Source organism: Hibiscus syriacus, unplaced genomic scaffold (assembly GCF_006381635.1).
Source record: "Hibiscus syriacus cultivar Baekdansim isolate YM2019G1 unplaced genomic scaffold, ASM638163v2 tig00113725_pilon, whole genome shotgun sequence".
Taxonomy (NCBI): domain Eukaryota; kingdom Viridiplantae; phylum Streptophyta; class Magnoliopsida; order Malvales; family Malvaceae; genus Hibiscus; species Hibiscus syriacus.
In genome coordinates this window covers 14038194-14063770 of record NW_024063471.1, presented here as the reverse complement: position 1 = coordinate 14063770, position 25577 = coordinate 14038194, and the positions used below count along the sequence as shown (strand labels likewise).

The window sequence follows — 25577 nt, the reverse complement described above, 5'->3', positions numbered from 1 at the left end:
TAAACAAGAAATAAAATTTGAGTGTCACAATAAATAATTGTGATTCTAGTTGTTGTGGGTGCACTTATCTATTGGTATTAGATTTAAAAAATTCATCATTTTCAACCCTAGTATGAGGTATATGATCTATAAAGTACAACTATTAGAAGTGAGATTTATTAGAAAAACATGGTGGTTGCAGTTTTATGATTTTTACACAGACTATTGTAAACTAAACTGTGTTGGACTATTAAAAGGTTGCTCTCTTGTTGTATTAATGCAGTATTAATATTTTTGCCCATACCCTTGTATATGTAAACTAATGGGAAATACTATGTCAACTAAGGTGTTAGTTGAATGTAAATTAAGGTTCAAGTAAGCTCAAGTAATCGAGTAAATCACAAATAGAAATTTTAGGATTATTATTCTGTGCCATTACCATAAACACAAACATAATAAGAATATTTCAGGGACCATTTCTAGTCGTAATTCAGGCTATTGTTTGTTGTTATCTTAAATATCAAATCAAAACAGCTAAATGTTGTCTTAAGATTATATACAATCCCTACCATGAAGTATATTCAAATGCAACAGCTATAAACAAGACAATCTATATTTGTTCTTAAAATACTAAATTGAAGAAAACTATGAAGAAACATATAAATAATGTTTGAATTCTAGTGCAATAATATTCAAATCCTTGATCCAATCCTATAAATTATTTTCCTATTAATACTTTCTCAATCGAATTTACAAACCTACAAAACCGTTATTGATCTTTCCCTAACTCTTAGTTAACTCATTTAAAATTTGAACTATGTTGAAATGAAAATTAAATATCACTATTATTTATCATACTTGCTACAACAAAGCTAACATATCATATTAGAGGATAAATGATCAACTTTTACCCAACCAGAGTTTAACTTCTTCTAAAGCCTCTTCACCTACACCTATTTACAATTTGAGTCAGCTTTACGTTTCTGATGCATCACATAACAATTTAAGCAGTCCAATTCCAAATTGCTTAGCTAATATGAGTGCTCTCGAGCTTGTGTATCTTGATGGATCTAATCACAATTTTCAAACGCAACACAAAAAGTGCTTCGCACTAATCTTCAAGTTCTGAACGTGGGAAACAACATGATGAAACAACACAATTTTCTTATGTTAGCCCTGTAAATGAATACCTAAACGCTAAAGTTTGGAGGAAAACCAAGGTATACCAATATAGTACACAAAACAAATATGTGACAACGATTACATTCTCTGACTACTTCTCAAGTGAAGGACCTAACTGCAGAAGATGTGGTGACCAAACTCGAAAGGAGACCGATAATGACTGCACTGTTATACGTGGTTGGCTCGGCTTACATCGAGTTGTTTCGTGGAATCGATGAATGTTTCAAATAATAATAATATTTAAATAGTGTTATACTTAAGAAAAATAAAATTTTAAATGCAACACAGTCCAATCAATTCTAATTTCCTAGCATCGACCCTCAAACTGGACATATTTCTTTCCTGACTACCAAACGACATCATGAAACAAATTAAAATCGCTCAAACAATCGGTTGTCCATTCATTTATCTCTAGAAACAATCGGTCAAAATGTTTTTACTCAAACATACATTCAAAATAATAAATGGGGATCATAAACTCAAAATTTCATTACATAAAAGCTTGAGAAATCCTAAACATAAGATGGTAAATCAATACCCATTTTTATTTCAATGCAAAGAAGAGATTTAGAGAGTACCTGGCTTAAATGTAATGGCGTTGGTTTGGGTGGCTCTGGCTGCTTGTGGCTACGGAAGAAAGAAAATGAACCGATGATGGAGGGCAAGGCGGAGTTGCTGAAATGACACTGAAAGGGGATCCAGAACGCTTGGCTGAACGATGGTGAGAAAGAAATTAGGGCTCGGGCAAGAAATTTGATTTTGGGGTTTTTATAATACTTTGCGGCGTTTGTAAACCAAACGCCGCTAATTGACAATTCTACTGAGTCGTTACTGCCCTAGCTTATAGCGGCGTTTTTAACGCCGCAAAATATTATATCTATTGCGGTGTTTATCTTAAAAAAAGCCATAAAATATTATATCTATTGCGGCGTTTATCTAAAAGTGCCACTAAGGGTACGAGTCTATAGCAGCGTTTGTATAAAAACGCCACTAAAGTACTAGTCTATAGCGGCGTTTATATAAAAACGCTGCTAAAGTACGAGTATTTAGCGGCGTTTTCATTCAAAACGCCACTAAAGTACGAGTTTATAGCAGCGTTTAGATTCAAAACGCCACTAAAGTATGAGTATATAGCGGCGTTTGTATAGAAACGCCACTAAAGTACTAGTATATAACGACGTTTGTATAAAAAGGCCACTAACGTATGATTCTATAGCGGCGTTTGTATAAAAAAGCCACTAAAGTATGTACCTATAGCGGCATTTCTGGATACAAACGCCGCTAATTACCTTTTATTTAGATAATATTAGTTGATTTTACATATTTCATTTTTAATGTACATCAACTAAATTGACTTATATATGTATAAACATTATATGGAGAAACATTAGTTGATTTTACATATTAACAACAACCATACATTTTAATTAAGACATAAGTTATGCATAAAAATACTTAGCAACAAAATACATTACAAGTTAGAAACATTAAAGTTATGCATACACAGTCTTCACCATATTGTTCAGTAGAATTTAGTTGTGCTCATTCGTGGGGAAATGACGTAGGAAAGCTGTTTTCCTTGTTTGACGACGTATCGTTAAGTTTTTCCTCCGTGTAAACTCTATATGGAGAAACTCTTCATCCATTTCACCAAATAAATCTCCTACCTCCAGTTCACCAAGAAGAGTCCTTGCGCGCTTAGGTGCTTCACTTGAAACAGATAACGACCTTTCACCTACAGTATGAAACTTGATTGTAGGTGGCTTACGAACTAAATAAAAATTAAAATAAATTTAAATAGATGATATAAATGTTTACTTGGAGTAACAGTAGAGGCAACTTCATCTTCATTGAGGATAGATACTGCTTTTGCAATTGAAGATTCTTTCAACGCCACAGAGTTACCAAATTTCAGTTCTAAACATCGGGTATTTATCCACTCCTCTATCATCATTCTTAATAAGCTTCGAAGATCCTATATGCATAAAATCTATGAAATTTGATTGAGCGTAGAAAAAAAAATTATAGCGGCTGAAAGGTGCATAGATTATTACCTTCAAGAAGGAGATCGACCATGGAAGGGTATAGAGCAATACGAGTTCCTTTCGGGTCATCATCCAGTTTCGACGACGAGACCGGACCGATATCCTCCCAACGATAATTTGATCCATCATCAGAGCAAATACACCACTTAGACATTCCATCGACAATAATTTCTCTTACTCAAGGCAACACCTGCTCTCTTTTTCTCAAATACGTTAGCTTTTTGGGTTTTCCCCATTTTCAGAAGACCAAAAAAATGAAAAAGATCATTAATGATAGGAGGGATTAAACCGTGCAGTTATGTTATAGTTCGTCAGTGAGAGGCTCGATTTGGTCGCCGGGACATACAAACGACGACGTCGGTAGGAATCGTTTGAGAGCTATTGTTGTTCCAAAGAAGAAGCTTTGAGGGAAGAAGAGTTTAATTGATTTTAGGGTTCGAGTAGGAGAAAAAGAGGACTAATTATTTAACATTTTGCGGCGTTTATACAAAAAAATGCCACTATTGATTACACTATTGTGGCGTTTGTTAAAAAACGCCACTATTGATTAAAACTATTGCGGCGTTTTTCTAAAAACGCCACTATTGATTAACACTATTGCGGCGTTTATTTAAAAATGCCACTATTTATTATCACTATTGCGGCGTTTTAAGAATAAATGCCACTATATGTGTAATCTATTGCGGTGTTTGTGGTATAAACGCCGCTAATTTACCAATCTATTGTGGCGTTTTAGCTAAAACGCCACTATATGTTAAACTATTGCGGCGTTTGTGGTATAAACGCCGCTAATTTACCACTCTATTGCGGCATTTTTTAACAAACGCCGCAATAAACCACCCTATTACGACATTTTTTGTAAAAACGCCGCTAAATGTCAAATCTATTGCAGCGTTTTTACAACAAACGTCGCTAAAGTATCAATTTGTGGCGCTACGATTGTAAACGCTGCTATATGTTTAACTTTTGTGGCGTTTTCTCTCAAAACGCCGCTACATATCAGTTTTGCTATAGTGAAAAACATCATTCAAATCAAATTCTTCCTGCAATATTCGTTCTAATATAAAACTAAAAGGTAAAAAGGCATGTGAAATATATGTACGTTTGAAAAAAAATCAACGTGTTCCTCGAATCATTTTTTATCCAATATAACCCTCAAACTTAAAAAATAAATTCAATGTAACATTTTGACTAACGATTTTCATCGTTAACCGTTACAGTGTTGATGTAGTAATTCACGATGCTAACATGGTGGTCCACTATAACTGATGACATGACAAATAACATAACAGATGTGTTAAATTATTTTTTTATCTTGTTCGAGGGCGAAATTGTTTTTTAATAAAGATCATAGGCTTATATTTAATTTTTTAAAAGAATAAAAAGTATCTTAAAGTTAAAATTTAAAATATAAAATATTCAAATATTCAAAAAATTAAATATAAAAATACTAAAAATAAAAATTAAATTACTCAAAATTTATTATTTTAAAAATACTAAAAATTCTATTAAAAATTAAAAAATTAAATATATATCATAAACTATAAAATAATAAATAATAAATTATTAAAAATTAAAAAATATTTTAAAAACATATATTGTACATAATATACACATGTAATATATAATAATATCAACAACATTTATACAAAGTACTTTAACTTGATTAGTTTAGACTTACAAAATTTTTGAATACTTGAATAATTTTATATTTTAAATTTTGAATGTAAGATAAATTTTATTTATTTTTAATTAAATAAGTCCATAAAATTTGTAGAAAACCAATTTGGCTCTTGAACATGACCAACAAACTAATTTTGCCCATCTTCCATGTCAACCATTATGGACCGTCACATCAGCATCGTGAATCTCCATATCAACACTATAAATTGTCATATTAACAAAACGTTGGTTAAAGAGTCGCATTGAATTTATTTTATGAGTTGGAGGGTCATATTGGATGAAACAATAATTCGATGACTACATTATTTTTTTCAAAAGTATAGGGGTCTCAAATATCTTTTTATGAAATTAAAACATTTAACAATTTCAAAATAAATAATTAAATAATTAAACAATCCAATAAAACCAACGCAATAAAATATCCTAATTCTTATAAATGAATATTACAAATAAACATTAATAATTGTCCAAAGTATTAACAACACAATAAAACCAACAACACAATAAAGAGTCTTAACAAGAGGTATTCAAAATAAACATTTCAAACCTAAAAGAGCCTTAATGGCCTAATAATCAACAACACAATAAAACAAATAGTAAGTAAGTAAGTACTTTAAAGTTTCAAATTCCAAACTTTAGTAATCATTCAAACTATTAAGTATTTCATCAATTATAATTTCTGATTGTCCAAAGTTAGAATCTTCATGCATATAACATATGAAATAAAATAAAATAAAATAAAGTTAAAGCATACATTTATGTTTAAATATTAAATAAACAACAAATAAAACAATTAAAATTAAACTAACCTTCTTCTAATTCTTCCAAGGCAAACAAGTTTTTCTTTAAGGTAAACTATGCCAATAGTCCCCTTTGTTTTCGATCTAACCGACTTTGATCACCGATTTTTTAATTAAGTACACTTGGTCCCTTACGTTATCGGTCCGTGCGGTTCAAGTCCCTCAGCTGTTAACATCCGTTAACCCACAAACAAAAGTATTACGTGGCAATTTGAAAATAATAAAAAATCCACATTCATTAGTTGTAAGTGACGTGGCAATTTTAAAATAATAAAAAAGTCCTACTTCTTCTTCCTTTTATCTCACTTATTCTCCCTCGTCCATTATTTCTTCTTGTTCCTCCTATGTCAAAAACCCACAGCAGCCAACAAGACATTGCCCTCATAACCCCAAAACATCTACTATAAACCCCAAAAATTTAAATACAAAAGCCAAAAATTAACTCACACTCACACATTTACCACCATCAATGCCAAAGCCCCTTAAATTGACTACCCTTTCTCCCTTAGATCCGTGAGAAGTTTGCACCCTTTCTCCCTGCATTCCCAAATCCCATGAATTTGCTATCAATACCCAGAGAGATTCTTTTCGATTTTGCCATTTTCTTGATGAATTCATGAAACACATTCTATGTTTTTCGTTCTCCAGGAAATCCCATGGTTTTGAATCAGTTCCTGAAATCAATCCACACATTTAGAAGGAAGATGCCTTTTGATTGTTTGTTTCTTTAATCACCGGCAACCTCAAATGCCTTCTCAAAATCTCAACACCAACCTGCATTTCCCATACATGTCAATCAGCCCGCATTGAACGAAACCTTTGAATTTCAACACAAGCTTGATAACAATGGCGTGAACCTATCATCCACACATCCCTTCATCATCCATCCCAGCACATGCTTTTAGTACACTTGACAGCGTAAAACTGCTTTTTGTACTTTCCCTTCCCATTTCGGTAAAATCATCGAACACCTTGCGGAATTGATTTTTCTTGCAACTATTCACCATTTTTTTTGTCCATGTCACACCATCACAGTGTTGAAATGTGGAAACGATAAACAAAAGGAAGGAGCGAGGTTTTTCTGCAATGGGTACAAAGAGACTAGCGAGAAAATGATCGAGACGTCAGAGTTTTGTTCCCCGTGAGATTTCGACGATCATGGGACTCACAAGGCTTCCATTGTTGCCGGAAAGTATATGTTTTCCATGAGCAGAAGAAGAAGACGAAGAAGGAGAATAAACAACTATGGACCAGGGTATCAAATAGCGTTCCGAAAACGCTATAGCGGCCGCGCCACCGTCCGAAACCTCTATTCATGGTTTTTGCGGTGGGTCATGGATTCACACCGATTGCGGTCGATTGCACTTGCAATTTAAAAGGAAACAGACAATTGAGCCGATAACGGGACACAATCACTGTTATTCAAACCGTTATCGCAAAAAAAAAAACTTAAGGAAAGATGATTTTTTGTGTTCATCGTCACCAAAGTTGTATTTTTTTCTTTCTTTCCTGTAATACCCCAAAAATTTAGATAATGACCAAAATGTAAATTTTGAAAGTTTGATGGTCAAAGTTAAAACTTGGGAAAAGTTTAGAAAATTAAGTGATAAATTTCCTAAAAAGATTTTTATTCCATAAATATATATGGTTTACTCTTGAGATTGGAGTTTTATGGAAATCATATTGTTGGATTTGGAATTTAGTAAAGAAAGAGTTAAAGCCGGTAAGAAATCAGTAAATTCTGATCGAATCGGAATTTTTCAAAAATTTGAAGGATGTTATAAAATGATTGGAAATATTATTGTAATATTTTGGATCAGAGAAATTTGGTTTGGAATTGTGCAATTTTTCAGATTAAAGCGAAATTGTGGAATTTAGCGACTAAAACGTAAGTTTTGAAAATTTCAGGGCATTTTCGTAGGTCAAAGTCAAATTAAATTATATTTGACTTTGTAATATCATATGGCTTGGTTTTATGGTGATTTTGGAGATTCATTAAGGGTGATTTGGTCTTATCCCAATTAAATGAATTTTATATTCATTTAAAGTGAGATATTATGTTAATTAAGATGAAATGTTTCCTAAATTTCATCTAAATTTGCTTTCTTCTTCTTCAAACCAGACGTGGGCTTCTTCAAAGGGTGAGAAATCTTCAACTAATTTTTCAAGTAATTTCTTTAGGATTATGAGTATGATGAAAATAGAAAATTGTTATTTGCGAAAAACGCTATCATTTGATATCAATATTGCATGATAATCTTGCTTGATTCAAATATCCCAAAATCTGGAAATTTGGGTTTATACTATGATTGTTAACTTGATGATGATTATTGATGATTTTGAGGTTGTAAGAATTGATGAAGAACATAAGGATGAGGTTAAAGAAAAACAGTGTAGATTTTGGGAATTACAGTAGGTTCGAAAATTCACCAGAAAATATATAAAAATAATTTGGAGGTTATTTTTATATACTGTGTTCATATATGGATCTATTTTAGTTTAAAATAAACGGGGATCAATTTCAAGTTGTATACAAATAGATATGAATTTTTAACTGAGGAAAGGTCAGAAAAATCGGACAGCAGAATTCTGTACAAAACAGATTCTGTTGGTCAACTTTGAAAATTCGCCATAAATTGTACAAAATGAATTAGAAGGATTTCTTTATATGGATAGATTCGTATTTGCGTCTAGTTTTTAAAGGAAGAAACTTAATTGAATTAAACTGTTTATATCAATATAGAATGATGATTCTTTAGGGGTAGTACGAGTTGTCTGAATGCTGGAAATTGTTGTTTGAGAATTGAAATGAGTGTTAGATGTGAAATTGATTATTTTGGGAAGATCGAAATGATTGGTGATTTAAGTACAACAATTGCATAGTTGGGGTACTTAAATGTATTTATGCTTTTGTAAAAGCATTTGAATGGAAATAATTTCAATGTTGGAATTTTTGGTTTTAAGAATCTAAGTGATAAAATGGTGAAAGACCATTTTGAGTAAATTGGAAAAGTGGGTTCCAATGTTAAAGAAATTAATAAGTACTGAATTATTTGGTGGAAATGAGTTTGAAGTATGCTATGGAATTATTTTGGGATATAGTTATGTTAGTACAAATCTAACATATGTATTATTATAAATTTGTGATTTATACAGATCATGGTTGATTTGTAATCGAAGCAAATCAAATATAAAAGGGCTTATGGTGGACAATAGTGAGGCTTATATATTTTTGAAAGACATAAAGTGTCAAGGTGAGTGCAATACATGCATGAAATTATACATGGATGTCTTATACATCATAAGGAAGACTTGCGATAAGTCGACCTTGTTTATATCGACATGATTTTATATCATTTTTATAAATTGACATTGATATGTCAGAGTATGAAATCAAAATGCATTGATTATGAAAAATGTGATATTTTACCATGAATGTTTTCGGGTATGAACTGCCCAATGTTAAATATTGATAATATACTTTGCCATGAATGAATTGAATAAAATAGACTATATGCCCAAGTAAGTCATTGAGGGATAGGGTATAGTTGGCATGCCATAGAGTATAGCAGCTGCATGTTTATATTAGCACTATAGTGTGTAAAGACACTAAGTGCAGGTTTATATCCAGATTAGCACTATAGCTTAAGCTTAGTGTAGGTGTTGGGCACGACCTTATGTGTATTGTCCGGCTTAGCACTATGGCGTAAGCTTAGTGCAGGTTTAGCACTACGGTGCATGTATTTTACTCGTATACCCAGGGTCCTCAGGGTGTTATATTGGGCTATTGTCTACGGTTTATTGGCTATGGATTATGTTTTATTGGTTAATAAATGGTAACCATGCAAATAAGCTTATGAGCTAACGGAATAATGGCAAGTATATTGAAAATAATAATAATAAGCTTATGAGCTTATGGAATTTAAATGGTAAGTATTTTGGTAAAAATAAGCTTATGAGCTTATGGATGAAAGGTAAGAAATTTTATATTATTTGATCATGGTAAAATATTGAAGATGCTATTAGCATGGTTTTATGGCATTGGATTGAAATCTAAATTCATGCATGAATTGTATTGCACTATATATTGTTTTAATTGCCTCACTAAGTTTATACTTAGCGTGTGATGATTTTCACGCGTAGGTAAAAAGCAAAGAATAAAAATAAGGAGTTTAGAATGACATCGAGCATCGAGAGGTATATTTCAATATCAGTAAGACATCATACGATGGATTTTGATTTAGACAGTGGCATGTAATTTGATAATGTTAAATTTATTTTGTTGAATAAATTTTGGAAATTGTTATAGTGATGAAAGGTTAATTTTTATGAGATTTATATATGAAATTTTTGAAAGTTACTGTAGCATGAACAATAACCCCGTTTTAAACCAAATTTTCCAGATTATAAAAGGGGTACCGATTCCCCTGCTACAGGGAATCGATTTCCCCACTGTTCACTGTTCACTATTCAGGTACTATTTACTATTCATAATTAAAAATATTTTGAATTAAATTATTATAATGAAACGTAATTTTATATGATATGATATTTTTATAATATCATTTACTATTTTAAGAAAATAAATTTTAAATCGCTTTTGAATTTTGAAATGGTTTTAGAAAATACGGGTGACATCTGTAATCTGTATAGGTATAAATATATGGGTTACGAGTGTTACATTTATTGGCATCAGAGCTACAGGTTTAGCCGATTCTAGGACTAAACCGAGGTTATTTTGAGTTAAAAAGTGTATACATGCCACTAGGATGTCAAGAGTTACTGATATTTGTATATATACTGTGATGATGTTTATAGGGAGTAAAAGTTACTCTATACTAATGTATGATGATTCTGACTATGTTCAGATGTTGAAATTAAAGACAAAGGTAATAAAGTCGAAATGTTGAAAAGAAAGTCGAGATTGAAATCGATCAAAAAGGGACCCGACATGATTTATGTAAAACACCTTAGAAGGGTGGATGTTATAAGAAATTTTTCTTCATTTTGTGGAAGAATTGTCACACTGTTTATCAAAGTTTATGAATTGGAAGAATTGATTAAAAAGTTTGAATGACTTACAAGAAAAAGTCGAATCGGATGAGGATCCAGAGGAGATATCTGAATCTAGTGAATGATTTTGAGGTTCTTCAGGTAAGCTTAAATAAGTGAGAAATATTTAAGCTAAGCATTAAATTGTTTAAATCATTGATAATTTGAGTAAGAAGAAATGAATAAGCCGTAATAAGTTGTCCGGTAAAAGTTTAAAGAAAGCTGAGTTATTAGTGAATCAAATGATTATGAGTTGGATCGAGAATATATATCAAGTCCATTAAAACTGGATAGAGTTACCTTGTGAAGGTAAATATGCGAAAACGGATTGTCTAACATTCCATGCTGCAAAGAATTATTGTATGGATCGAGATTGATTCTCAAGAAATTGAAAATGTTTCAACTGTTCGAGAATAATTTCTATGGATCTGGATAGGTTATACAAGTTTCCTTAAGAAGAAATAAGGAATTCCAAAGTAGAGATATTCAATTCTACTTGATATCGAGTGATATTATTGTGGAAGACCTATGGGTCATGGTCATGGTCACAGTCATGATACAAGGGTTAGAAGGACAAATAGTAAATGTCCGATAAAGATTCGGAAGCTTATGTTATTGATGAATCTGATGGGATTATCATTAACAACTTTTAGATCATTTTGATCATAAGTTGGTTGTCTCTGCATTATGGTTAGGTAAATGGTTGCAAGAAGCGATTAATTTAGAAAAATGTAGAGAAATAAAAAAATTTAATGATTGATGAAAAAGTAAAATCATCAATAAGTGATATCAGCAATGGTTACAATTAAGATGATGTAAAAAGGATGCATAGCTTTTCTAGCTAAGGTAATAGATACTCAAGTATCTGAAGTAAGATTAAATGATATTTCCATAACTTGGGAATTCCCATAAGTCTTTTTAGATTTATTATTATGGGTTACCTCCAGATTCAGAGGTGGAATTCAATATTGATGGTTATCAAGACATTAATCTTGTATCTATGGGTTCATATCGAATGATTTCGATTGAGCTAAGAGAATAAAGAACTAATGCAAGAATTGATAGATGAAAGATGCATTAGACTGAATATTTTATACCTTGGGGTAAACAGGTATTGGTTATAAAAAAATGGATATATGCAATTATGCATAGATTATTGAAAAGATTATTGATAGTTAAACAAAGTAACTATAAAAAACAAATATCCTATTTTGAGGATTGATGACTTGTTTTTATCAGCTTAAAAGGAGCAGCAATGTTTCTAAAATTGATATTCGAATGGGATATCATCGGTTAAATTTTAAAGAGGAAGATGTTCCAAAGATAGTTTTCAAGAAACAATATAGACACTACGAGTTCGTAGTAAAGTCGTTTGGTTTGAAAAAAATGCTCAGGTAGCATTCATAGACTTGATGAATCAAGTATTTCAATTTTACTTGGATTATTTGAGGTGGTTGTATTGATGACATTCGGGTATACTCGAATACAAAGATAGAGCATGATGCTTATCTTCGTACTGTATTCGAAATACTTAAGGATAAAAAGGTATATACTAAACTGTCAAAGAGTGAGTTTTGGCTATCAGAAGTTGATTTTCTTAGTTATGTTGTCTCGACATATGGCATAAGAGCTAAAATATATATATATATATTATAAGAAGAAGAAAAAAAACAGAAGAAGAAAAAAAATAGAAAAAGAAAATGAAAACGAAGAAAAAAATGAAATGAGAAAGAAAAGAAAAAGAGAAAAAAATGAGAGATGAAAAAAAAATTTCACTTGTGGAAAAAAAAATGCGAGACTAAAGACTTTGAAGTCAACTTTGATGGAAATTATTGAGGAAGAATTTGCATTCCTCATAATGATGAGTGGAAGAAATATATTCTTTCTATGGCACATTATAATCTATTGACTATGCATACAAGTGGGAACAAAATGTATCAGGATGTAAAGAGTTATTTTGGTGGCCAGGTATGAAAAGAAACATTACTAAGTTTGTTGTTACATGTTTGACATGTCAACAAGTAAAAACTGAGAATCAAGTGCTTTTGGAATTATTACAACTGATTTCTATTCCAGAGTGGAAGTGGTAAAGAGTCACTATGAATTTTGGTTAATGGACTACCTTTGACATCAAATAAAAAGGATTTCATTTGAGTAATAGTGATTGGTTAATTAGATCAAAACATTTCATTCCGATGTGATGGACTATCATATAAGTATACGGAGTTCAACAAGTATACTTTAGACTTTGGAAATATTTGCATAAAGTGTTGGGTATTTGATTGAATTTCAGTGCGATCTTTCATCCACAGACGGATGGTAAGTCAGAAAGTTCTATTCAGATATTAAAAGATATGCTGAGAGCATGTGTGATTGATTCTAAGGAATCATGGGAAAAGAAAAGTAATTGTTTTTAGTTGAATTTTTCTACAATGACATTATTAAATTAAGCATCAAGATAACTCCGTGTGAAGTTTTATATGGGAGAAAATACCGAACACCAATGAATGGGTTCGAGTTAAAAGATCATAATCTTGTTCGCTCAGATTTATTGAATTAAGTTGAAGATAAAGTAAAGATAATCTCAAGATGATATTGGATCGACAAAAGTCTTATGTAGACTTGAATTGAAAAAAAAAGATTGAATTTTTATGAAGGTGATAAAGTATTTCTCAATGTATCATCTTGAAAAAAAATATTTTGCGCCCAAAAAGCAAAGAAGAACTAAGCCTAAGATTCATTGGATCTTATGAGATAAAAAAAATTTAGACTGATGGATTATCAGTTAACATTAACTCTGGAGGTATTTGGGAACCAGAGTTGGACAAAGTATACAATATTTTTCATGTGTTGATGCTTAGAAAGTATCGATTGGATATTTCATATGTCATTTCATCAGAGGAAATTAAGATACAAATGGATTTGATTATAAAGAAAAACTAGTTCGGATATTAACTCGAGAAATCAAAGAACTGCGTAACAAGATGATTTCTCTAGTCAAAGTACTTTGTCAAAATCATAATGTAGAGGACGTTACTTGGGATAGAGAGGATGATATGAAAATGTGTAGATATTTTTAAATTAGATTGAAGAATTTGATTAAACAAGTTCAAAATATAATGATGTGCATGATCTTTACAAAATTCTCAAAGTAAAGAGGAAAAAAAAATTGAAATTCAAGAAGTTGACAGAAGAGGTTTTTGTATGAGACGAGATTATGTCTTACCAGTTCGTATAACCCTAAACTAGGGTTATGAATCTACAATAGAAAGTGCAATCCTCATAAAAGAGAAGTTATGGTTTTCATAGAAAGTTTAAAATTCGAGGACGAATTTTCTTAAGGAGGGGAGAATTGTAATACCCTAAAAATTTAGAAAATGACCAAAATGTAAATTTTGAAAGTTTGATGGTCAAAGTTAAAACTTGGGAAAAGTTTAGGGAATTAAGTGATAAATTTCCTAAAAAGATTTTTATTCAATAAATATATGGTTTACTCTTGAGATTGGAGTTTTATGGAAATCATATTTGTTGGATTTGGAATTTAGTAAAGAAAGAGTTAAAGCCGTTAAGAAATCGGTAAATTTTGATCGAATCGGAATTTTTCAAAAATTTGAAGGATGTTATAAAATGGTTGGAAATATTATTGTAATATTTTGGATCAGAGAAATTTGGTTTGGAATTGTGCAATTTTTCAGATTAAAGCGAAACTGTGGAATTTAGTGACTAAAACGTAAGTTTTGAAAATTTCAGGGCATTTTCGTAGGTCAAAGTCAAATTAAATTATATTTGACTTTGTAATATTAGATGGCTTGGTTTTATGGTGATTTTGGAGATTCATTAAGGGTGATTTGGTCTTATCCCAATTAAATGAATTTTATATTCATTTAAAGTGAGATATTATGTTAATTAAGATGAAATGTTTCCTAAATTTCATCTAAATTTGCTTTCTTCTTCTTCAAACCAGACGTGGGCTTCTTCAAAGGGTGAGAAATCTTCAACTAATTTTTCAAGCAATTTCTTTAGGATTATGAGTATGATGAAAATAGAAAATTGTTATTTGCGAAAAACGCTATCATTTGATATCAATATTGCATGATAATCTTGCTTGATTCAAATATCCCCAAATCTGGAAATTTGGGTTTATACTATGGTTGTTAACTTGATGATGATTATTGATGATTTTGAGGTTGTAAGAATTGATGAAGAACATAAGGATGAGGTTAAAGAAAAACAGTGTAGATTTTGGGAATTACAGTAGGTTCGAAAATTCACCAGAAAATATATAAAAATAATTTGGAGGTTATTTTTATATAATGTGTTCATATATGGATCTATTTTAGTTTAAAATAAACGGGGATCAATTTCAAGTTGTATACAAATAGATATGAATTTTTAACTGAGGAAAGGTCAGAAAAATCGGACAGCAGAATTCTGTACAAAACAGATTCTGTTGGTCAACTTTGAAAATTCGCCATAAATTGTACAAAATGAATTAGAAGGAGTTCTTTATATGGATAGATTCATATTCCAGTCTAGTTTTTTAACGGAATAAACGTAATTGAATTCCAGTGTTTATATAAATACAAAATAATGATTCTTTAGGGGTAGTACGAGTTGTCTGAATGCTGGAAATTGTTGTTTGAGAATTGAAATGAGTGTTAGATGTGAAATTGATTATTTTGGGAAGATTGAAATGATTGGTGATTTAAGTACAACAATTGCATAGTTGGGGTACTTAAATGTATTTATGATTTTGTAAAAGCATTTGAATGGAAATAATTTCAATGTTGGAATTTTTGGTTTTAAGAATCTAAGTGATAAAATGGTGAAAGACCATTTTGAGTAAATTGGAAAAGTGGGTTCCAATGTTAAAGAAATTAATAAGTACTGAATTATTTGGTGGAAATGAGTTTGAAGTATGCTATGGAATTATTTTGGGATATAGTTATGTTAGTACAAATCTAACATATGTATTATTATAAATTTGTGATTTATACAGATCATGGTTGATTTGTAATCGAAGCAAATCATATATAAAAGGGCTTATGGTGGACAATAGTGAGGCTTATATATTTTGAAAGACATAAAGTGTCAAGGTGAGTGCAATACATGCATGAAATTATACATGGATGTCTTATACATCATAAGGAAGACTTGCGATAAGTCGACCTTGTTTATATCGGCATGATTTTATATCATTTTTATAAATTGACATTGATATGTCAGAGTATGAAATCAAAATGCATTGATTATGAAAAATGTGATATTTTACCATGAATGTTTTTGGGTATGAACTGCCCAATGTTAAATATTGATAATGTACTTTGCCATGGATGAATTGAATAAAATAGACTATATGCCCAAGTAAGTCATTGAGGGATAGGGTATAGTTGGCATGCCATAGAGTATAGCAGCTGCAGGTTTATATTAGCACTATAGTGTGCAAGGACACTAGGTGCAGGTTTATATCCGAATTAGCACTATAGCGTAAGCTTAGTGTAGGTGGTGGGCACGACCTTATGTGTATTGTCCGGATTAGCACTATGGCGTAAGCTTAGTGCAGGTTTAGCACTACGGTGCAGGTATTTTACTCGTATACCCAGGGTCCTCAGGGTGTTATATTGGGCTATTGTCTACGGTTTATTGGCTATGGATTATATTTTATTGGTTAATAAATGGTAACCATGCAAATAAGCTTATGAGCTTACGGAATAATGGCAAGTATATTGAAAAAAATAATAATAAGCTTATGAGCTTATGGAATTTAAATGGTAAGTATTTTGGTAAAAATAAGCTTATGAGCTTATGAGATGAAAGGTAAGAAATTTTATATTATTTTGATCATGGTAAAATATTGAAGATGCTATTAGCATGGTTTTATGGCATTGGATTTGAAATCTAAATTCATGCATGAATTGTATTGCACTATATATTGTTTTAATTGCCTCACTAAGTTTATACTTAGCGTGTGATGATTTTCACGCGTAGGTAAAAAAGCAAAGAATAAAAATAAAGAGTTTAGAATGACATCGAGCATCAAGAGGTATATTTCAATATCAGTAAGACATCCTACGATGGATTTTGATTTAGATAGTGACATGTAATTTGATAACGTTAAATTTATTTTGTTGAATAAATTTTGGAAATTGTTATAGTGATGAAAGGTTAATTTTTATAAGATTTATATATGAAATTTTCGAAAGTTACTGTAGCATGAACAATAACCCCGTTTTAAACCAAATTTTCCATATTGTAAAAGGAGTATCGATTCCCCTGCTACAGGGAATAGATTTCCCCACTGTTCACTGTTCACTATTCGGGTACTATTCACTATTCATAATTAAAAATATTTTGAATTAAATTATTATAATGAAACGTAATTTTATATGATATGATATTTTTATAATATCATTTACTATTTTAAGAAAATAAATTTTAAATCGCTTTTGAATTTTGAAATGGTTTTAGAAAATACGGGTGACATCTGTAATCTGTATAGGTATAAATATACGGGTTACGGGTGTTATATTTCCAAATTCATGTTTTTTTATACATGCATGTTGAGATTCAAAAGGAAAAAGAAAATGGAAAAGTAAAAAGGAAGAACAAACCTGTTTTGTGGGTCTCGTCGGAGTGGTGTTCACTGTAATCGGAGAAAGGAATCTTTGTCGGAGCTTAAAATTGTTGAAGAAAAAAGAGAAAATCATTCACATTATGGATTTAGGCTAGAACATGTTATGGTTTTGGAGGTTTTTTTTGCTTGTTTTTGATATTAAGTGTTGAGAGAAGAGAGCAGGAAGAAATGAAGAAGAAAGGAGAGACTGGAGAACGTGCGGGGGTAGGGGGGAGGGATATAGTTTAGGATTAAAATATTTTAGGGTTATTAAGTTTAAAACAAAACATTTTAGGCCCATTTTTTTTAATGTAAGTTATTAAATTTATAATTTAATATATAGTTTAGAATGTAAACTTTAATTTTTGTTTAATTTAATCTTAATTTCAGTAATTTAAATAATAATGTGTTCACAATGTTATCATGAATTAATTTTCTTATCCTATTACCGGAATTTTAAAGTTTTTTTATATGGTTAAACTATATTATATATGCCATTTTAGCTTAGAAAACATTCTAAAAATCATTAAAAATGACTCATAATTATAATTATAATTATTATGTTTTATGATAAGTTGTGCGAAATTTAAAATAATTCACGACCGCGACACCCGCAGTGACCGCAATGACATCCGTTATGTCCGCAACCGTGTTAAACGCGACGCGGTCGCGGATTCTATTTAAATCCCTGCCATAGACTTCATTATTTTGAAAAAAGAAGAAGAAAAAGACACCCACATGCTTTTATTTTTAATTGCCAACTCAACCACACATGCTTTTTTTTTATTTTTTAATTACCAACTCAGACTTCCCTTAATAGGTTAACAGAAGTTAATGACCGAGGGACTTGAACCAGATGGACCGATAACATAAGGAATGAATCACACTTAATTAAAAAATTGGTGACCAAGGTCAATTAGACCAAAAACAAAGGGGACTATTGACATAGTTTACCCTTTCCTTTATTACAGGAAACAATCAAAAGCTACGTAACTAATCTTGAGTGCAAACAAGTGATTCAACCATTTTTTTGAATTAATTAAGTATGAAATGAATCAAGGACATGAACCTGTATTAAAAATCGACCTAGAAGCTACAATCTAAATGAGTATGATAAACACATCTTTAGTCATCTTATAAAGAATGAGATATCTATTTGGTTGACTTTCCACCATTGCATGATTTCAAAACTTAAAATATTAGGCTCACAAGCATCTTCTAAATATTTCTCCAACTCACTTTTGTTGGCACTAGTTAATGACAAACTCGTATCACTTTGATATTTGAGAGTTATGAGTTATTGAAGGTCAACTTTACGTCCGCTTTGAGTCCCACTTTTTTGTGAAAGTGGAGAAAGAGATAGAAGTGGAAGTGAAGAAAGAAATACCAATTATCTTTGAACAAGGCATTGAGAAAGCATATTAGTCAAATAAAGATTATAAAACCATCTTAATATTGAGGCACAAATGATTGACTTTTGTTTCATCATAAGAATCATGCACAATCCAATCAACATAATTCAACTTTTGTCTAGGGTTAAGGATCACAACCATAAACACCAAAACATTGATATTATAATAATTGTTGTAATAAGACATCATTTGGGCTGTCATCTTCCTAACCCCTCATCATCATTATTTTTGTTGTTTGAAATCATGATTCTAGTTTCATAAATCTCATGAGCATGTGCGTTGCAATTCACATAGTGAAAACTAAATAATATTAATGTTGCATCATAAAATACACTCAAGAAAGACCAGATTGACTAACAATAGAGTACGTCTTAGATATTTTTAGTAGAGATATATTATTCATTAACCTTACTTATATTTGAGTCATAACTCTATTTTGATGTGTTTATTATTATCACTATTTTGATATATATTATTTGGAGCTCCCCACTTTTGTAAACTTATGATACTGATGTCTTTAAACTATGATTTCAAATGATAAATGATTTAAAAAAATTGGTTAGCCACTTTGGTGGTTCCATGTAACACTTTGATCTCTCAGGCTTTGTATTAGATTAGGGTGTTATATTTAGTGGTATTAGAGCATCAGATTTAGTATTTCCTAAGACATACGGGTTAGAATCAATAACTGTTAATGAGTACATGCCTTTAGAGTGTCAAGAGTAATTAAATATAAAGAATTAATGATAATAACCTCAATTTGTTTTCTTTAATTTCAGAAAACTATGCTTAACAATTCTGTACCTAGCCATAAGGGTCGAGACAAGAGTCGCGTCTTATTGACTGATGACATCGATGATGATTTTTTCCTAGATTTTGAAAGAGATGCGGGGGTCTTGAAGGCAACCTTATTTAGAGATATGATCTTAAAAACTTAGGCATATTGTTCACACTATTCCTAGAGCATCAACTGCCCCACTCTTCCCGTCCGCACCGCTAGCTCTACTTGCTGTATCACCATAAGAGTCTTCGATTGAGAGGCTTCGCCAGTACAATACTATAAAATTCTTTGGTTCTGAGTCGACGACCCCATCGCCATTGACTAATGGCTTTGAGAGACTTTCTACACATTTTTTTAGTTACATCTTACCCTTGAGGGTAAGTTCAAGTGTGTTATCTCCCTATTGAAAACTTGTTGAGTTAATCGATCGACGAAATAGACCAAGAGGGGGGGGGTGAATTGACAATAAAAATTTAGGTGGAAGCTTTTGCAAAAATTTGAAAATATTTGCACAATGATTTAGAGTGGTTCAACTTTCTCAACCAAAGTCTACGTCAACTACCTTAGCTATCCACACTAAGGATTTTCCACAAATTCACTAATATGTCTTTCTTTTGAGGACAAAGAGTAACCTTACAAATCCCTCAAGAATTATACCCCAAATTCTTGAGAACACTCTCTCCCAAAGAGAACAATACAAATTTTGCAAACTTACAAGAAAATCCTCACAAGGAAAGATGTTTTCAAAATTATAGAACAAAGAAAGAACACTCAAGAATAATACAATTGAGCACAATATGTGTTCTTGAAAGCAAAAATGAATATTGAATGGAATAGGCTTGAAAAGTGCTCAAACTTGATGTTTGATTCTTTCTCTTTGATTCTCTCTTGATTATTGATGATTGTTGTTGATCAATGGCTTCTAAGCTTGTTTAAATACTCCTTGGATCATTTCTGAACGTTGGGGATCATTAGTGGAGTTAATAGAGCCGTTATTGTGTGAAAATAATTAATAAAACAACTTCGAGAGTTGGGGGGTATCGGTACCCCTGCATAGGGTATCGATACTCTGCTGTGTAAAATTCAAATATTTTGACCATTATGAGATGGGGGTATCGATACCACCTGGGGGGTATCGGTACCCTCCGAGCAATATGTTATTTCTCGGAGCGAAATCTTACATGGGGGTATCGGTACCCTATCGGTACCCTCTGGGCAATCTGGTTTTTCAGTTTAAGATTTATTAAGACACTATTTTTAGCTCGATTAAAGGCTCGAAATACTTTGTAAAATTGTTTAAAAGATTAAAACACACTTTTACACTTGAGTAAGAATTGAATTTGACATTTGAAAAACTTGGAATCCAATAACATTTAGTTTGTTATATCGAAACATCAAAATTTTTCAACAATCTCTCCCTTTTTGATATAACAAAACATTTTAGTAATTTTAAGATTTTCTAATTGAAAAACATTTTTGAAATCAAGTTTTGAAAAATTACTCCCTCTTATACTTTGAAAATAAATTACTCCCCCTTACTCTTAACACTTTTCCCCCTTTTTGTTAAATCAAAAAGATTCTAAAACTTTTTTTAAGCAAGGGTTTTGGAAGTTAAGTCAATTGATAGAATAATAAAGTGTAAGCTGCTAAGATCACAATCAAGAGAAATGTTAGCCATTAGTTTCATAATTCAATATTCATAAATGAATGTGAAATGGAAAATTTGGTCATATATCTAAAATGATGTAAATGATGCATAAACTTAAACCAAACATTCAATCCAAACATATCAAAATGTTTATTAAGTCAAAGTCCTAAATCTAAAGTAAAATCGAAACTAGGCAAGGTCTACTCAATTGGAGGATCGAGAGGAGATAGACGTGTTCATATATTGGCCGCATCTCGTGTAAGTGCATCTAGTCCATCGTCTATAGCATTGAATCGAGTATTCATTTCTTCACGATTAGATCGAATCTCTTGTTGATTCTCCAATTGTTAAGTCTACATAGCAGATAAATGGGACTCCATAGATGTAAACCGTGAATCCATTGATGCATACCGGAAGTCAAATGTCTCCATAAAAATCGAAAATATGGAGGCATTTGATCATCTTGTTATTCTTGTTCCTCGTGTTGCTCCTGCTCATCGTCGGGAACTTCGTCAATGTCCTGCATCAGATGTTGAAGTTCGGGATCATTGTCCGCTCCCGGTGATGGTAGAGCTCTTGAAGAACTAGCTCCCGGTGTATGCTCAGCAGATCGAACCCATTGCCCGGTTTGCTTATCCTTTATCCATCCCGATTTTGTTAAGGAAATGAGGTAAATTTGATTTTTGAGAGGGATTACGGCATCAAGGCTTACCCTAAGCTCGGCTTTGGCAAACAGATTACTTAGAATATAACCGTAAACTAGAGATGAACAGAGTTTCTTATTAGGAGCAAGGTTTACAATTTCAACAATTTCAACAAAGATAATCTGAGGTAGGTTTATTTTATTATTGTTTTGGATACAATGTATCCACCAAAGATCTAGGTCTCTAAGAGTGGAGTATTTCCCTCCGGATGGTCGAAACCACCAAGAGATCATCAGATAAAGGAAACAATCATGGAGATCTAATACACTCACACTCTTCTTTCTTCTATAAGGAGTACCTACCGTTTGTTTTTCATTGTCTAAGCCGACATTATCTAGTCCAAATGCACTAGCTATGTATTTCGGGTCAATATAGATGAATTTTCCTAGAAGATAGGATCTAATTCCTAAGGTTGCGGTTTTATCCCGGTTTTGGACACAAATGGCATTGGAATAGAAGATTCGAACAATTTGATGATAAACTATTGGTTCGAGTTCAAAAAGTGTATCAAATTTCTGCTCTCGTAGGATATGAAGATATCTAAAATCTATTTCTAACATAGCTTGAAGAGATGGGATTTGTTCCTCCCGGATTTTGTATGACTCGAAATATTGTTGTAGACACCCGTTTTTACTCGGGTCTACAAAAATATTTTATTATATATATATTTATATATATATATATTTTTATTATTATTAATATTTTTATTTTATTATTTTTGTAGGCCTCGCACTTAGCAACCTCGATTTAGTGAGATTCAAAAAATAAACCAACGTATTTGAGTCCTATTGAAACACTAAAACCAACGTATTTGAGTCCTATTGGAAATCTAAAACCGAAGCATTTTAAGTCAAAGTAGGACTCTAAATCTGAGCTAAAAATAGGTTTCTTTAGACTATAAATGGACTCATGCATCAAGAGGAAAGGATAGAGAAAAACGTGGAACCAAAATCAGAGGAAGGGACAACGATTTGGAAAAACTGAGGAAGAAACGGACAAAAAATAAGCGTGGAGGATCCAAAGCCAATATTTAAAAGCACGAGGAGTGGCAGAGCATTTTCATTGCAAATCCAGTTTATCTACACGTAAAACATGGGAGATGTAACAACTTTTGACTTATTCTTTTTATTTCATTTTTTATTTATTTACTTTATATATATTTTTCATTTTCTCCTAATTTTAATATTTTTATTTATTTATTTTTACATTGTTTATATATATATATATTGTTTTTAATTTTTTCATTTTTTATTAATATTATTAAATTAATATTTTTTATGATTATTTTCTCATGTTTATTTTCATTTTTACAATCCAACACTTTTGACATTTTAAGGATACTTTCAATCGATCAAAGATAATTAAGTCAAATTGAATTTTTAAATTTCAATTTAAATTTTGATTTTCGCGATTAAAACAACCGATGAATTAATTGGTACTGAAAGGACGGTTCAAGGGTGCTAATCCTTCATTGACCGTAACCGACTCTTGAACCCGACATGTTTCTGGTACAACGCAGATCAGGTAAGATGGTGTCCGGCCTACCTAAATTCGTTTTAAATGGTCGGTGGTGACTCCAATTCATTTAATCCAAGTCGAAGCCCAATTCGGGGCCCAACCGAAAGACGGTTCCGACAGCTTGGCGACTCCGCTGGGGATAAGTAAGTGAGTCAGGCCGAAATTAATTTCTGGTTGTCTTTTTTAGCGAAAACTACAAGTTTAAATTTTAATTTATTTATTCGATTCTTATTATTTATCTTGGATTATTTTTTCAAATAAGTTGTTGTACTAACGTTTTTTAATGATTTCAGATATTTTTCAAAATTGTCATCTCTAGCTCTATACCCGAGCTCCGAACCCTTTTAAGTGGGGGCGAAAGTGACGCCTTCATGGGAATTTATTCTCCGTATGGGCCTAGCAAGTAACCTTCGGGATTCATATACCTTATGTCTTCGTGTGAATTTATTCTCCGTATGGGCATAAGGGAATGTATCATCTCGAGTTTAACTTAGTCCACATAAGCTTGTGATGGGCTTAGGACTAAGGGTCTGGCAAGCCCAAGGGGGCACCAGCAAGGAGAACTCGATTACCTTTTTTAGAACCTAAACCGGGAGAGTATAGGGAATTAGAACCCACCCCAAAACCTCATTCCAAACCCTAGGCTGCTTTGTTTCCTACCTTACTTTCTGTTCAAAGCATGCGAACTAGACAAATATGCGGTTAGGATTTGTTTGAAATTAGCATGCGAGATAGAGATCATGACTGGGTAAGAATTAAAGCATGTGGGGTAAACATCATGTGGGGTAGGACTTTTATTTTTCATGATTATTTTTGATTATTTTCACCTCACTATCTCTTTTCTTTTCTTTTATTTTATTTTCATCACTTGCATCATTTAAAAGAGGTGTTGATCCACAAAAAATGTGTTATTTAAACATGAATAATCTGTATTAATGGACAAAGGGGTTGTAATGCAAGAGATGAAAATATAGAGGACAATCTACAAGGAAACTATGTGTCGCATTCAATCCAGAAGACGTGGTGCCCACAATTGAAGAGTGTATCACTCTGCTGCATTATAAAGTACTCAGAATGAACCGGGTCTACATCAAGCACAATGAAAGTCTATCTTTGAAGAACTGACTAGTAGAGGTTGCAGGGGCAAGATGAAGGGAGTCTCTTCAAATACAAAAATGGAAAAACGATAGCTGAAATTGGAGACCCTTGCTGACGAATTCAAGAAATAGAAAAATGAACTTCACATAGTTCTTATCAATTGAGGGCTCCAATGATGTATTCATTGGGAACATGTTCAAAAAAGATAAATGCCAGAGATGCAGTCATTCGAGACTTCTTAGGCTAGTACAAAAAGCAACTCAACATTTGCACGGTTCATCCAAAGAAGCCAGAGCGGTTCGACAGATTATTCAACCGGTGAGAGACGAAGGCAGAAGACTAGTCAACTTGTCAGAAGCTGTCAGGATATTTTTGTCTCTTAAAAGATAAAACAATTTTGCCTCCAATAAGGATTATTTCTAATAAAAGACATATTTTTTGATCAATGCCTCGAACATTGCTTGCATAATGCATTCCTGCATATTTCGCATTATTATTTTTTTATTACATTCACATGTCTCATAATAAATGGGAACATTTTGATTCTATTCCCAGGACCTACAAAGAGATTTACCAGCAACTTATTGACGCCCATGTAGTGTCACCATACCTGGTGGAAACAATGAAGTCCCCATACCCCAAGTGGTATGACGAGAATGCTCATTGTGAATATCACAGCGGTGTCCCATGGCACACACTTGAGAATTTTTACGCATTCAAGAGAGTCGTGCAAAAGATGCATAACCAGAACTAGATCGACTTCAACAACTTGGGGGCATCCAAGTGAGGAAGATCATTTCATCATTTGAGGCATTCTGTTTGAATTTGTTTTTCATTTTTTTCTCAAGTTTTTGTAAGGACTTTCAAATAAATTTATGTTACTTTAAAGACGTTGAGCAATGAATCACTTTTGCAAAAATTCTTTGAATATCATCTGAATTAAAAAACTCTGCAAATGATTCAGAGTTACAGATCTTTGACAAAGTAACACGATTAAAAGCCGATAAAAACAAGGACCTTGACCTTACCCAGAATATACCCTAAACACCGTACCCTGCTCTT

At 31.9% G+C, this 25577-nt stretch overlaps 1 long non-coding RNA gene across 1 annotated transcript; it reads right to left on the bottom strand.

The window, feature by feature from the left end:
• Positions 1-899: 899 nt before the first annotated feature.
• On the bottom strand, positions 900-24410 carry LOC120187757. The gene is made up of 4 exons (XR_005522330.1): positions 24397-24410; positions 6615-6616; positions 3002-3006; positions 900-1030 (listed from the first exon to the last, which is right to left on the bottom strand). It is a non-coding gene; the product is annotated as an uncharacterized LOC120187757 (long non-coding RNA).
• Positions 24411-25577: the final 1167 nt, after the last annotated feature.